The sequence below is a fragment of the Trichosurus vulpecula genome, chromosome 3 (genome assembly GCF_011100635.1).
Source record: "Trichosurus vulpecula isolate mTriVul1 chromosome 3, mTriVul1.pri, whole genome shotgun sequence".
In the NCBI taxonomy this organism is placed as follows: Eukaryota; Metazoa; Chordata; class Mammalia; order Diprotodontia; family Phalangeridae; genus Trichosurus; species Trichosurus vulpecula.
In genome coordinates this window covers 350,478,109-350,493,210 of record NC_050575.1, presented here as the reverse complement: position 1 = coordinate 350,493,210, position 15,102 = coordinate 350,478,109, and positions in this window count along the sequence as shown.

The following is a 15,102-nucleotide window of genomic DNA, read 5'->3' as shown; positions in this document are numbered from 1 at the left end:
GAAAAAAAATATATAGGATACTTATTCTATTGGCCTCTTGGGATTTTGGGAAGACTCATATCCCAAAGCACCACACAAAATCTCAGGTACTGTTGTTGTTGGGATTGCCCCTGTTTCATCTTTAAAAAGCAGTCTGGGAAGATCCATGTTAACCCAAAGAAATGAATATCTAAGTATTGGCCCTAAAAGGACGGGACCTTAGAGAGAAGGAAGGAAAGGAAGGAAGGAGGAAGGAAGGAAGGAAGGAAGGAAGGAAGGAAGGAAGGAAGGAAGGAAGGAGGGAGGGAGGGAGGAAGGGACAGGAGGAAAGAGGGAAGGAAGGAGGGAAGGAAAGAGGGAAGGAAGGAAGGAGGGAGGGAGGGACAGGAGGAAAGAGGGAAGGAAGGAGGGAAGGAAAGAGGGAAGGAAGGAGGGAGGGAGGGACAGGAGGAAAGAGGGAAGGAAAGAGGGAAGGAAGGAAGGAAGGAAGGAAGGAAGGAAGGAGGGAGGGAGGGAAGGAAAGAGGGAAGGAAAGAGGGAAGGAGGGAAGGAAGGAAAGAAGGAGAAAGGGAGGGAGGGAAGAAAGGAAAAAACAAACATTCATTAAACACCTACTATGTATCAGATACTGCACTAAGCACTTTACAAATATTATTTCATTTGATCCTTACAACAACCCTGGGAGGTAGGTGCAATCATTATCCCCATTTTACAACTGAGGAAACTAAAAGAGAGTTTAAGTGACTTGCCCAGGGTCGCACAACCAGTAAGTATCTGAAACTGGATTCTAATTCAGGTCTTCCTAGCTCCAAGTCCAATACCCTATTCCACTGCATAGTCCAATCGCATCCTTTTACAGATGAGAAACAATTCTCCACAGAGATAAAGGGATTCGGCCGAGTTAAACTTGGCAAGTCAGACCTCAGACTGAAGTCTTCTAACCCTCTGCCCAGGGCTCTTTCCCCTGGACAGTGTTGCCTCTCTGATGAGGGGAATTCTTTGTAATAATTCTTTGGCTCTGGCTCCACCATAGGTTTCCTCAGAGATGACCCCATCCTCCCCCAGCTGTGCAGAAGGTAAGGATTCCTCAATGCTGAAAGCACAGCCTTTTCTCCAGCTCCCTCTTTAAGACTTCCCAAAGCCCAGGGCCGAGGTGTTGTTGCTGGAACATCTCTGGGGGCCTCCAACGTAACAACCCACGAGGGCAGCCAAGCTCAGGGCCCAGTCTCAGCATTCTTGAGTGAGTGCCCTTTAAATATCACACTTGCCACCAAGCACTCAACTTCCTCTTGGAGTTTTTGGTGCATTTGCTCTTCCTTCCTCCTTGAGGTTCCAATTTTGATGTAGACACCATCCCCCACCCGCCTACACACAGAACCACCCAACTTGGGGCAGCACAGACCCCCTCCCCCTCCCCAGGGAGATGGGGCAGGGGGAATCTAGAGCAGAAATTTTTAACCTTTCTTATATGCTGCACCTCTTCATGAATCAGGTGAAACCTCCAGAGCCCTTCTTCAAATACTGCTTTTTAAATCATGAAGTAAAACACAAAAGATTACAAAGAATTATGTTGAAATTGTTATCAATATGTTTTTTAAAAATATATTCATAAACTCCCAAGTTAATAATCCGTCATCTAGAGAAACAGCAAAGAAATAGAGGCCTGGAATAAATTCAGTTCAACAAATTTTGTGAAGCATCCATTATGTGCTAGGTATGGTATAACCTACCCGAGAAGGCTGAGGGGCCTATTTAGTACCCAATCTTGGGTTAAGGCAGGGAGTCAGAAAGAGAATACACATTCCTGGGCCTCAGGGAACTTAGCATCACCCTGGAAAAACAAGATTCAATGAGGCATGTGTAAGACAAATCAGGAGTACCAAGTGAGCAGTGAGGACACTGAATTTGGTTTGGTTTTGTTTTGTTTTTTAGTATTTTATTTTTTCCATTTACCAGACACTGAATTTGGTTTTGTTTTGTCTTTAGTAAGTAGTATTTTATTTTTTTCAATTACTAGACACTGAATTTGTAAAGAGCTCAGAGGAGCCTATCCTTTCCAGACGTGTTTCTCTGTACCCCTCTTTCCCGCCCTCTACCATATAGCCAATCTGACTTGCACACTGGTCTCCCTGTAGTGCTTTCCTGTCTCCCACCTTCACACTCACACAGACTACGTGCCCCCTGCTTGGGCTGCCCTCTTCTTTACTTCTGCCTCTGAATCCCCACTTGCCTTTAAGGTTCAGTTAAGATTCTATCTCCTATGCAAGACTAATTCTCATTTTCCTAGTCGCTGGTGTTCTCTCTGAGTCTGTGTTGTTTCCCTCAATAGAATGTAAAGTCTCTGAGGGCAGAGATTGGTCCTTTTTTCTGTTTTTAACCCAGAACCTTGCATCGTGCCTGGCACATGCCTGGTGCTTAACATATGCTTGTGATCCTAGTGCCCAGACGTTATTGTCATTCAGTTGTTTCAACCATGTCTGACTCTTCGTGACCCCCATTTGGGGTTTACTTGGTAAAGATACTGGAATGGTTGGCACTTCCTTCTCCAGCTCCATTTTACAGATAAGGAAACTGAGGTGAACAGGCTTAAGCGACTTACCCAGGGTCACACAGCTAGGAAATGTCTGAGGCCAGACTCACCTTCCTGATCCTCATTGTCCGGGCCCATCCAGGCTCTATCCAGTGCATCCAGCCACCTACCTGGTGCCTATAGATCTATAAAACAAGGGGACTGATAATACAAATTTCTAAATTCCCATAGCTCTAGGGACACTTGGTCCAATCTCTTATGGAAAAAAGGTAGGGAAGCTTTATGGAGAGGGCTCAGAGGAATTTAGGTCTCCAGGTCATCACCCTGCATCTGTCCCCTTGACCTCCACTTGCAACACAATCTGGGTCTTTCCTTCCTTCTTCTCTTCCATCATTGGCTCCAATGACGAGCAAGCTAGAGCCTCGAGCCCCCATTGACGTCTACTCAAGATTTATAACACCAAGCCTAGTGTGTGTCTGTTGGTATGGGGTCCATGGGGAAAAGGGAGAGTTCACATCTGGGGTGTGTGTGTGTGTGTGTGTGTGTGTGTGTACACGTGTCTGCGCTTGCAGAGAGGGATGTTGTACCTGTGCTTTCCTGTTTGTGCTAGGGGTGGGGAGGGGTGTCAGGGGTACAGATGTGGAAGACTGTGTCCTGCCCCACCTGACCCAGAACCCACAAAGAACATGACGCCTTTGTTCTGATCAGCACCTTTGAGAGCGGCTTCCTCCAAACCACAGGCCACGTCAGCTGCGTGTGCGGCCCCAACAGATAGGGTGCGTGTCTGCGGTGAGGCACATGTGTCGGCCCCCGTGTGCACCTCGAACTTTGTTCCCCTGGTGGAAGGTGGTGGGGAGGTGGAGGAGATCAAGGCAGGAAAGGCCCAGATCATTTAGAAAGTGGAGATAGAGGAGACTAATGTTAAGTGATGAGACAGAGACCCAAGAGCCCAGGCCACAGCCTTGTTTTGGTTTTTCAGGCAGGATAGGGATCTCTGACCTCAATGACGTTTGTTTCCCCTGACTGTGTCACACTCTGAAAGGTCTGGAACTATCCTTCTCCCCTGCCCTCACCCCTAAAAGAAAGAGTCCTTTGGTATCATGGAGGCTACAGGCTGTTTTAGCTTTCCTTCCTCCGGAGAATCAAGGCTCAGCCAGGGTGGGGGAGGGTCAGACATGGTTGGGATAGATTGGCCAAAAAGCACCTCAGCAGGAGCAGGACAAATGCACATTGATTTCACATGAGGAAAATCCATTCCTGCAGTAATCCTGATCACTATGCAAAGTGTCCCAAAAGTCTTAGTGCAATTTTAAACTTTAATGCACCCTTGAGTACATCACTCTACAAGAGGATTCTTTGCTTCCTCCAGAATTCTCAGACAAAAGGATCCCTCCTTGGGGAGGAGAAAAGAAGGAAAGGATGCTGTGCCTGCCCTCAAGAAACCCTCTCTCTCTCTCTCTCTCTCTCTCTCTCTCTCTCTCTCTCTCTCTCTCTCTTCTCTCTCTCTCTCTTTCTCTCTCTCTCTCTCTCTCTCTCTCTCTCTCTCTCTCTCTCTCTCTCTCTCTCTCTCTCTCTCTCTCTCTCTTTCTCAGCCCAACTCATGCTCTCATAAAATAGTGAAATAACTATAGAGGACAGGATATGAGTAACTTCCCGATTGTCTGGAACAGACAATGTGTAGAGTAGGAGTTTGAAGAAGATACAGATCAGTGTGGTCCAAAGGTGGTCAGGGAAAGCTTCCTGGAGGAGGCAGAGTTAAATGAGCCTTAAAGGATGGATGGAAATTATAGCAGCTCACGTGGAGGTATTACATTAAGGCCTAATTCAATGGAAAGGGCCTTGGAAAGGATTCAGAATCAGAAGCTCTTGGTTTGACTCCCAGACCTGGTTTGAAATGCAGCCTTCCAGTTGCTGGCTGTGTAACCTCTCTGGGTCTCAGTTCCCTTATCTGTGCAGTGAAGCTGTCCCCCACGTGTAGTCTGGGGGTGTCACTGAGTGGCTCAAAGGAAGGCATCTCTAAAAGAGGAATACACATACAAGCCCAGCTCAGTGTTCTTCCCCCACCCTTCTCCAAGGGACACTTTAATTCCTGAAAGGGAAACAGAAGTTTGAGGCCAGAAAGTTGGCCACCCTGTTCTCCTTAAAGAGAGGAGGTACTGGGCTAGAATCATATCTGTCTGCTCCTCTAAAAAGTATTAGTCTAGGGCAGAAGTTCCCAATCTTATTTGACCTACCACCCCCTTTTAAAAACATTACTCAGTGCCCCCCGGAAATCTACCTTCATTAACCCTTTAATGTTTTTTTAATTTGTGTCATTTCAAAAAATATAAGTTTTTTAAATGATGCACCTTAAATTAAATAATTTGTTGTAAATTTGTGGGTTTTTTCCTGCACTCAAATTTTGATGGTGCAATATTGCATCATGTAACTGTATAATATTGTATTGTAAACAAGTCATTACAAGTATATATTCCTGCCTATGCATGCTGGACTTCCCAACAATGCAAAACACATTTGGCTGCCAATACTTACTTGTTAAGACCCGTCAGTGTATTTGACCACTGATGGGTTATAACATGCATTTTGTGTGTTTATTTGGAAAATAATGTAACCACTACAACTTTAACTCTGTTATACAGAAGATGAAATATGTACAAATGGTTTTTCAAAATTTTATTTTCTTTATGCTTCCACCCCCCCCCTTTTTTTATTCAATGCCCCTAATTGCACCCAAGGCTACTACTTCCTCCCCTCTTCCCCCATTGTTCCAGCACCCCCCAGGGGCAGTTTCGCCCACTTTGAGAACTTTTGTTGGAAGATGTGATTTTCAGGTCGAAGGTAACTTCTGATGGCTATTTCATTATTGGGGAAATAGAACCCCAGGATTTATATCCAAGGCTTGGTTCTCTTCCCATCAAAAACTAGTTCTACCATGAACATATATAGCAAATAGCAAAGAAACCCATTTATCCAAGTCAATAGCAAAACAGAAATCAGAGAAAGTACACATAAAAGAATATATATCAGACAATACAAAATGAATTCAATTGAATAAACATTTATTAAGTATCTACCCTGTGCCAGGCACTGTGCTAAGTGCTAAGGATGCAAAAAAAGACAAAAGACAATTCCTGCCCTCAAGGATCTTACAATCTAATGAAGGAGCTCCTCCCTCATCAGAAACAAGGGAACAGCTCAACCAAGACACAGAATCCCAGAAATCAACCAAAGGGGAAAGTTCCCCAAAGTCTCTAGTGTAACAAGCTGAGAACAGGGACATGATAGAGACTGCTAGCTCCTCTCGTGTCAGCTTCTTTTCAGAGTCTTATTCTCCCTTCAGGAGTCTGAAGTGGGGTTGGTATCATCCGCCTTCTCTCCTGAAGCTGGATACCAGAAGTGCCCCAAGCTATCGCAGAGACCTAAGAGGGACTGAAGGGCCAGAAGAAGCCCAGATCTCACCAGCTCTGCACCATCCCTCCCCAGGTCCATGGCACTGAACTCCACCAATGAGAAGAGAGTCCCATACCAATGGGTTTTGGGACTCAGTTTACATCTGTAAAACAAATAAATAAAGAAACAAATAAGTAAACAGGTCAGAGCCTATGGCCTCTACAATCTCTAATTCTATGATCCTTTGGTTAACACGGTGTAAGATTTTTACAGAAGGAGATAGGGAAAAGGTCATTCCTCGATTTCTTGCACTTGACATTCTACCCAAGCTGGCCTACTAGCAGCTCTCTGCACTTGAAATTCCATCTGTGGTCTCCGTGCTTTCACACAGGCTGTCCCACATTCCTGGGATGTTTTCTCTCCTCACCTCTGCCTCACAGAATATCTCCCTCCCTCAGTGCCGAGCCGAGGTGACACTGCCTCCCTGACCCTACCACCCCAGTTGTTAGCTCTCTTCCTTCTCAAATTACCTTGGATTTACTTCACTTGTGCATATGTGGTGTTCCTCTAGAACAGGGGTTCTTAACCCAGAGTCCAAAGACCTGCTACGAGAGATTTCAGGGGGCCCATGAACTTGGATGGAAAAAAGACATCTTTGTTTTCACCACCCTCTAATTAAAATTTTGAATCTTCTTTATTTTAAAGCATTCTTATGTGGGTATTTGTTTTACTTGATTATGCATATTTGTTACGAGGATTATGTTTTTCTTGTCTTTTGAGAGAGAAAACTGACTTTGTTAATAAAACTGGTGAGCCAAAGGATCAAAGCTTTATTAAGCACCCACTTCATGCTATGCTAAGTGCTTTTCAAATATCATCTCACTTGAGCCTCACAGCAACCACGGAAGGTAGATGCGCTCGTTGGTCCTGTTTTGCAGCTGAGGATACTAAGGCAGAGATTAAGTAATTTCTCAGGGTCACACAGCCAGTAAGTGACTGAGGCTAGATTTGAACTCAAGTCTTCTTGACTCCAGACCTAGTGCTCCGCCCACCTCGCCACCCTAGGTGACATGCGTGCTATAGTTATTCTGCCCTCTTGACACCTCTCCTAAGTATCTCCTTCTCTCCTCTGACACAGCTGCCTCCCTGGCATAAACAGGTCCTCATCACCTCATTCCTGGGCTATGGTAGTAGTTGGTCCTGCCTCAAGTCTTTCCCTGCCTCAATCGGTCCTTCACTCAGCTGCCAAAGTGATTTTCCTAACACACGAGTCTCACTATGTCACCCCCTGTTCATTATTGTGAGAAGAGATCCATAGGCATCATTCAACAGACTTCCAAAGGGGTCTATGACACAAAAAAAGGCTAAGGATTCCTGCCCCAGAAGAATCGAAGGCCAAAGCTTTATCAACTTTGTCCCTGTGTTCCCTACAGCCTAGCACAGTGTCTTTCACAGAGGAAGTATTTAATAAGTATTTATTGAGTTGAGTTGATTTCCTATGAGAGAGGCCTTTATTTGCCAACAGATGGGAAGAATATCCCTCCCCACCCTTGGAGCAACTAGTAGTTTATAACCTAGTCTTGAAAAATGAAGAGAAATAGAATCCTGTTCATCTCTCACATCTCCCTTCCCTTTCCTGGGGTCTCTGCTGAGGAGCTGAAAATATACTTGGGCTATACTTTGCCCCTGAGCAGGGATAAAATCAGCCTCTGTGGTGGGAACGAGGCCAGGTTTTTAGGTTCATGCCTTAATCATTTCCAGAATCAACTGGTCTTCAAAACTACAGGATGTCCCAAAAATCTTAGTACTGTAGTAAGGAAAAAAAAACTTAAACGCTGCACTAAGCCTTTTGGGACACCCTGTCTAGCTTCTCAAGCAGAGCAATGAAGAATATGAGAAGAGTAAAAGCAATGTGTACAGAAACTATTTATAGTAAATCTTTTTGTGGTGTCAAAGAACTAGAAACTAAGAAGGTCCCCATCAACTGGAGAATGGTGGAACACAATGTAGTATATTGATGTAGTGGAATATTATCAAATCATAAGAAATGAAGAAAGGGATAGTTTCAGAAAAACCTCAGAAGACTTGTATGAACTGATGCAGAGTGAAATAAGCAGAAGCAGGAGAATAATCGATACAATAACAACTTGAAAGAATGAAGAAATCTGATAATATATTGACCAATCACAGCTCCAGAGAATGGATGATGCCACATGACACCCATCTCCTGACAGACAGGTGATTGACTCAGGGTACAGATTGAGCAACTATATTTTCAGACATGGCCAGCGTAGTCATTCGTTCTGTTTAACTATACATAGTTGTTACAAGAGTTTTGTTTTTCTTTTTTTTTTTTTTCTTTCATTTGAGAGAGCGGGAAGGAAGGATAGGATAAGGCCAGAGGTAGGGAACTTGGGACCTCAAGGCCACATGTGGCCCTCTACATCCTCAAGTGCAGACTTTTGGCTGAATCCAAACTTCACAGAACAAATCCCCTTTATTAAAAGATTTTTTTCTGTAAAACTTGTACTCAGTCAAAGGGCCACACCCAAGGACCTAGAGGGCCACATGTGGCCTCAAGGCAACAGGTTCCCCACCCCTGGGAAAACCTCTCCCCTTGCAAAAAAAAAAAAAAAAAAAAAAGAATCATTGAAGGCTTAAACAAAAAAAAAAAGTACACAGAAAAGAACAGAATACCAGAATTACAGATAAGGAAAAGTTTGAAAGTTAAATTATAAACATTTTATATTTTAAAAGATAAATGAAGTGAACATAAAAGAAACTCACAGGTTCACGTACAATCTTTTTTTCTGTCCTGCTTTGTATACAGAAATACTCCTTTTATTTGATTTGTATTAAGTTCAGAATAAAAAGAAAATGTTTTAAAAAACAGTAAGAATGAGAATAGCAGGGAAGAACCTGGAAGGAAGAAACACAGTTTCAGTACCTACCAAGTCGGTTGGCTGGTTGTTGTCCTTCGTTCTTGAAGAGGACCAAAATGACATCACTATGCCAGAATCACATTATTGCGTATCCAATTAAGTTATAAAGGCTAAACAATCCTGCCTCTGATGCTTACAATTTCTGTGACCTTGGGCAAGTCAGTTTACTTTTATGGTTCTCAGTTTCCTCATCTGTAAAATAAATTGGTTTCCAAGAACCCTTCCAGCTCCTATGATTCAAGGGGGAATCATTCATTAGTCAGGGTCCTGCTCAAGGCCCTCCGCCTCCAGAAAGTCCCCTGGGATTACTCTACCCCTTGTGGAACTCTCCTCCAGCAATTAGACTCTCCACCCTTTAATTTTACAATGCCTTGTATTGCTTCACAGTTGTTTTCTATCCTCCCCTAGGGCATAAGCCAATTCTCCTCAGTGCTCCCCAAAGGTTATGGTTATACAGCGGATTTCAGTAAAGACTCAAGGAATGTTAGGACTGGAAAATGTTGGCAAAAGTATCTTGTTCAATCCCTTCTTTCTACAAATAAGGAAACTGAGGCCCAGAGAATTAAATGACATTCCTAAGGCAGGGGGATGCTGAGCCAACTTGAATGGGTTCCAAACCCAATTGTGAAATTTTTTGTGTGAGCATTGACACCGCAGAAATCAGCAAATGATACAAAACGGGCTTTGATTTATCGTTTTCTTGATTGCCTAGACTTAAGAAAGTGATAGGGAAAATGTTAATCATGTTGATTAAACTAAAAAGTGTGTCTGGCATGCATTGTGGAGAGCTAGTTGTTAAACATTTACCAGCACGCCAGTGGCTCAAGGTCAGAAAAGTTAACAAAGACTTTGGGGGATAGATTTGATTGAATTGAGCTGGACTGAAGTGAATTGGGAGGGACGAATAGAGGCTGACCATAGTGCGGACGGGCAGGAAATAAGCAGGACTTTACTTGGAGCTGTGTACTTCATGCGGTCTATGTGGAAAGCATAGACTTCTATCTGCAAAACTCAGAAATAGGTAGAGGGATAGAGTCAGAGGAAAACAGAGGAGGGGAGAGAGAGAAAGAGAGAAACAAAGAGAGAAAGGGGCAAGGATAGAAAGAGTGAAGACCAAAAAAAGAGACTCACACATAGAGCCCCAGTTCAATGTGCAGTCGGGCTCAGCCCCCCTGGGGACACACGTGGGCTGCACGTTTCCATACCTTATGCCAGGCCTGCCCTTGGAGGCTGCTGAGTCTGTGATGCGGTCAATGAGCCCCGCCAGACAGGGCCTCTGGCAGAACTAGAGAGATGTGTAGGTGGGGGAGTGGAAAAAAGCATAAGTCAGGCCAAACATCTGAAACCCATCAGGCCTTCTTTCTCCTTTTTCCTCTTCTCGGGATCCAGCTCAGCCAGGGCAACTTAATTGCTGTTGGCCCAGCCCACCCTTCCATTCTCTCCCTGGGAAGGGATGGAGCCTCTGCTGGCAGAGACAGAGGAAGGGGATAGAGGGGGAGAGGGCCAGAGAGTGGGAGGAGAAGATGACTTAAGGCCTGGCTTCCAGACTAGTGAGGAAACAAATTTCTCAACCCTAGAAGACCCACTCAGGTCCTCCAATAAAGGACCTTGGTTTATGGAAAGGTCCAGGATCATCTGAACAGCAGCCAGCTGCCTGGGTCAGTCCTCTAGGTCAGGAGGATCAGCTTTCTGACAGCTTAAAGGGGAGGCCAAAGTGTCCCTCTTTCAGGACAGAATAGTTTTAACAGGTTAGGAACCTACTTCTGCACTTCCATCAAAACATCAAGAGATCTGGAGCTAGAAGGGACCTTAAAGATCATTTGGCCTAATGCTTTGTAGATGAAGAGCTAAGGCCCAGAGAGATTCAAGTGGCTCATGCCTAGGAATACAGAGAAAAAGCAGTAACGTGTAGGTCCCCACTCACATCCTCTTGCCCCAAATCCAGCGCTCCTTCCCCAGCCACTGTGTTCTAGGAGTACAATATGGTTAAAAGAACAATGTCTCTCTAGTCAGAGGTCCTAGGTTCAAATGCTGCCTCTATGGATGCTTTGGGCAGGTCATAACCTTCCTAGATTTCAGTTCCCTCACCTACACTGGGACTAGATGACCTCCAAGGTCACTTCCAAGTCAAGATCTATGATCCTATGAACTCCTGGTCTTAAATGCCCCTGACTCCCCTCAAGTCAATTCAATAAGCATTTATTAAGCACCTACCATATGCCAGGCACTGTGCTATGTGTTAGAGATACAATGAAAGGCAAAAGACAGTCCTTAGTCTCAAGGAGTTCACATTTTAATGAGGCAAACAATACGCAAACAACTACATATAAATAAGATATATACAGGATGAAATGGATTTATTCTCAGAAGGAAGATATTGAGAATTCTGGGGGCAGTGCCAAGATGGTGGAGTAGAGAAGCACTCAGCCAAGTTCTCCCAACGGTTCTCCTCTAAACAACTTTAAAATAACACCTCCAATCGAATTCGGGAGTGGCAGAGCCAACAAAAGGTCAGAGTGATACATTTTTTCAGCCCAGCACAACTGAGGAGGTTAGGAAGAGAGATCAGTAACATGGAGGTAAAGGCTGGCCCAGAGCCCACACAGATAAAACACCAGTAATGGGATCAGGTGGTGGTGATAGAAACAACAGAAGCTTTGGGAGCTCTCAAGCCAGAGACACTAAGGGGACCTGGCAACTGGTCAGAAAGAAATTAAATGGGACCCCTATTCTGACATTGGATGTAGGACTAGACACTGTTTGGCAATTCCATTGCCTATACCCAAGTTCAGGGGCAGAGAAGAGTACTTTTGGTCATGAGGGAGTAGAAGCCTAGAGGGGCAATATCACTTCTGTCCCCAAGGGATCAGGCACCCTGAGGAATAGTATCATTTCTATTCTCAAGGGAAGAAAGGCCCTGAGGAGCACTATTGATTCATAATCAGGGACCCCTTCTGGGTAAGGACCAGAGTACAGACAAAGAAAGCAGTGACCACACCTCTTCCCAGATCACACCATCAGACCCCAGAACTAGCTTGCAGTACAAAAACCCTGATGCTTAAAAAGGAGTCTCTTTCTCTTCTCCCCTCCTTCTTTTCCCCCCATGCCACAAACAGGGCCCAGCATTTACACAAAGTTCACAATAAAGGAATACAGTGGGAAAATGGGCAAACAACAGAAAAAGAACATAATCATGAAAAGCTACTATGGTGACAGGGAAGATTAAGACACAAACCCAGAAGAAGATGATGAAGTCAAAACAGCTATAAGCAAGGTCTCAAAGAAAAATGTTATTTGGATACAAGTCAAGCAAGAATTCCTGGAAGAGCTAAAAAGTTATTGTCAAACTCAAATAAGGGTAGTAGAGGAAAAAATTATACAAAGAAATGAAAGAAAAAGAAGAAAATTATGAAAAGACAATTAACGGATCAGTTAAAGAGGCACAAAAAATACTATAGAAAATAATACCTTACAAAACAGAATTGGCCAAGTTGAAAAAGAGGGACAAAAATTCACTGATGAAAATAACTTCTTGAAAATCAGAATTGGCCAAATGAAAAAATAAGTATAAAATGTCACTGAAGAAAACAATTTCTTAAAAATTAGAATTGCGAAAGTGGAAGCTAATGACTCCATGAGATATCAAGAAGCAATAAAACAAAGTCAAAAGAAAGAAAAAATAGAAGAATATGTGAAATATCTCATTGGAAAAACAACTGACCTGGAAAATAGGTCAAGAAGAGATAATTTAATAATTATTGGACTACCTGAAATCTATGATCAAAAAAAGAACCTAGACAACATCTTTCAAGAAATTATCAAGGAAAACTATCCAGATATGCTAGAACCAGAGGACAAAATAGAAATTGAAAGAATCCACTAATTACCACCTGAAAGAGATCCCAAAATGAAAACTCTCAGGAATATTAAAGCTAAATTTCAGAGCTCACAGGTCAAAGAGAAAATTCTTCAAGCAGCAAGAAAGAAATTATTCAAATACTGTGTAGTCACAGGATAACACAATATTTAGCAGCTACAACATTAAAGGAGTGGAGGGCTTGGAATATGATATTCTGGAAGGCAAAGAGCTGGGATTACAATCAAGAACAACCTACCCAGCAAGACTGAGTACAATCCTTCAAGGGGAAGAATGGATAATTAATGAAATAGAAGATTTTCAAGTATTCCTGATGAAAAAACCAGAGCTGAATAGAAAATTTGACTTTTAAATATAAGACTCAAGAGCAGAATAAAAAAGTAAACATGAAAGAGAAATCTCAAGGGATTCTATAAAGTTAAACTGTTTACTTTTCCATATGGGAAGATGATGCATGTATCTTCTAAGATCTTTATCATTATTAAAGCAAATAGGAGGATTCTACATAAAAAGAGGGTGTAAGAATGAGTTAATTACATTGAGATGGATAGGCAAACGGATAGGCAAAAAAAAAAAATGGATAAGCAAGAAAGATGCCCTGAGAGATGAAGGAAAGGAAAGAAAGAATAGGGAAAATCATCTCACATAAAAGAGGCATGCAAGGAAGAGCTCTAATAGTAGAGGGAGAAATGGGGGTGGGGCAGGTATATTGGTAATTAAGGAGGCCTTTGAGCATGTATTCAATCAAGTGCCCTTGAAGAGTTTGCCCTTTGTTTCCTTGATTAAATTAGGAGTCCTTGATGACCTCCTTGCCTCAAGGGAAAGCCAAGTTTAAATGGGTTTGAGTGACATGTTTGTGACACCAGAGGCTTTTAGATCATGTGGATTTAAGTCACATTTTTGTGACACTTTTAGGTCATGTGGGTGAGTTGCATGTGTGACTCACCTTCAACCCTGAGCAAGATATATAAACCCAGAGGTTGGCGTTCTCCCTTGAGGCTCTCACTCCTGGAGTCATGGGACTCTGGGCAGCCGCTATAAGAGCCTCCCAGCTCACCCAGATGTTGATGCCTTCTTGATAACTGTGAATTGTATTTGGTCTGTTTATAATGTATCTTTGTAATTTGTTTGTATTTGCTCTGAAGTTCAGGGTGCTGGCTTTTGCCCCTGAACTAAGTGAATGATATTTGTATGTTGGAGTGAAATAAGATTGTTAACCCCTTAATGCTACTTTCCTTAGTAAAGCAGATCAAAAGAACCTGTTCTGGCAGCATTCTTGTTGTTGGGCTTGTGTTGGTCTTTCACCCCCACAGCAGCTGCTAGCTGAATTGTTGCAACAGCAGGTAATGCTTGAACCTCACTCACATCTAGATTGGTTCAGAAAGGAGAAAGTATACACATGTGCATGCAGACACACACACACACACACACACACACACACACACACTCAATTGTTGATAAAAATCTATCTTACCCTACAGGAAAATAAGAGGGGAAGGGGCAAGAGGAAAGAGGAGGAGTATAATGTTAATGGAATAGAAAGATATTCCCCATTCATTAATAGGCCTATGTGACCACATGTGTTCAGTCTCAGCTGTGTGACATCCTGAGTCATATAGAACCCACTGGGGGAGGGACTTGCTTAAAGAGAAGGCTTGCTTGTAGGAAGGCTTTCACACCTTTTGGTGCTAGGCTAATTAGGCACTGAGTCACAAGGGTTGTGATATATATACACAAAAGTGTATATATATTCTGAGTTGAGACTTTACTTTGGGGGCTTGCTCATGAGAAGGACTTTTTTATTCTCTGGATGGGACTCTGAGTAGCTGTTTTGTTAAGAGGCACCTGACTACTCAGATGTAAATGCTCCTCCGATCCAGTGGTGTACATAGGTGGTTGTATTACTTTGTTCAAACAGTTGAAACCCTGTCTGTTGATCTTTGTGCTAATTTCTCTGCTTGTATTTTCTCCCTGTTCAGGGTGCTGACCTTTCCCCTGAACTATCAAATGTAATTAAAAGAAGATTGTTAACCCCCTTAAAAGCTATCTTTCCTTTAAAAGCAGATCAAAGAATCTGTGCTAGCAGGGCATCCTGGGTGGTGCTTGCTGTTAAAAGGAGTAATAAAACAGAAGGCAGAAAAAAGAAAGCCATGGTCAGAAACAAAAGGGATTTTAGGGGAGGGACAAGATAAAAAGCATGAGAGAAGGATAAACAGAAGAAAATAGGATGGAGTGAAATACACAGTTAGTAATCATAACTGTGAATGTGAATGGGATGAACTCACCCATAAAATGGAAGCAGATAGCAGAATGGATTAGAATTCAGAATCCAGCAACATATTATTTACAAGAAACACATTTGAAGCAGAGAGACACACATGGAG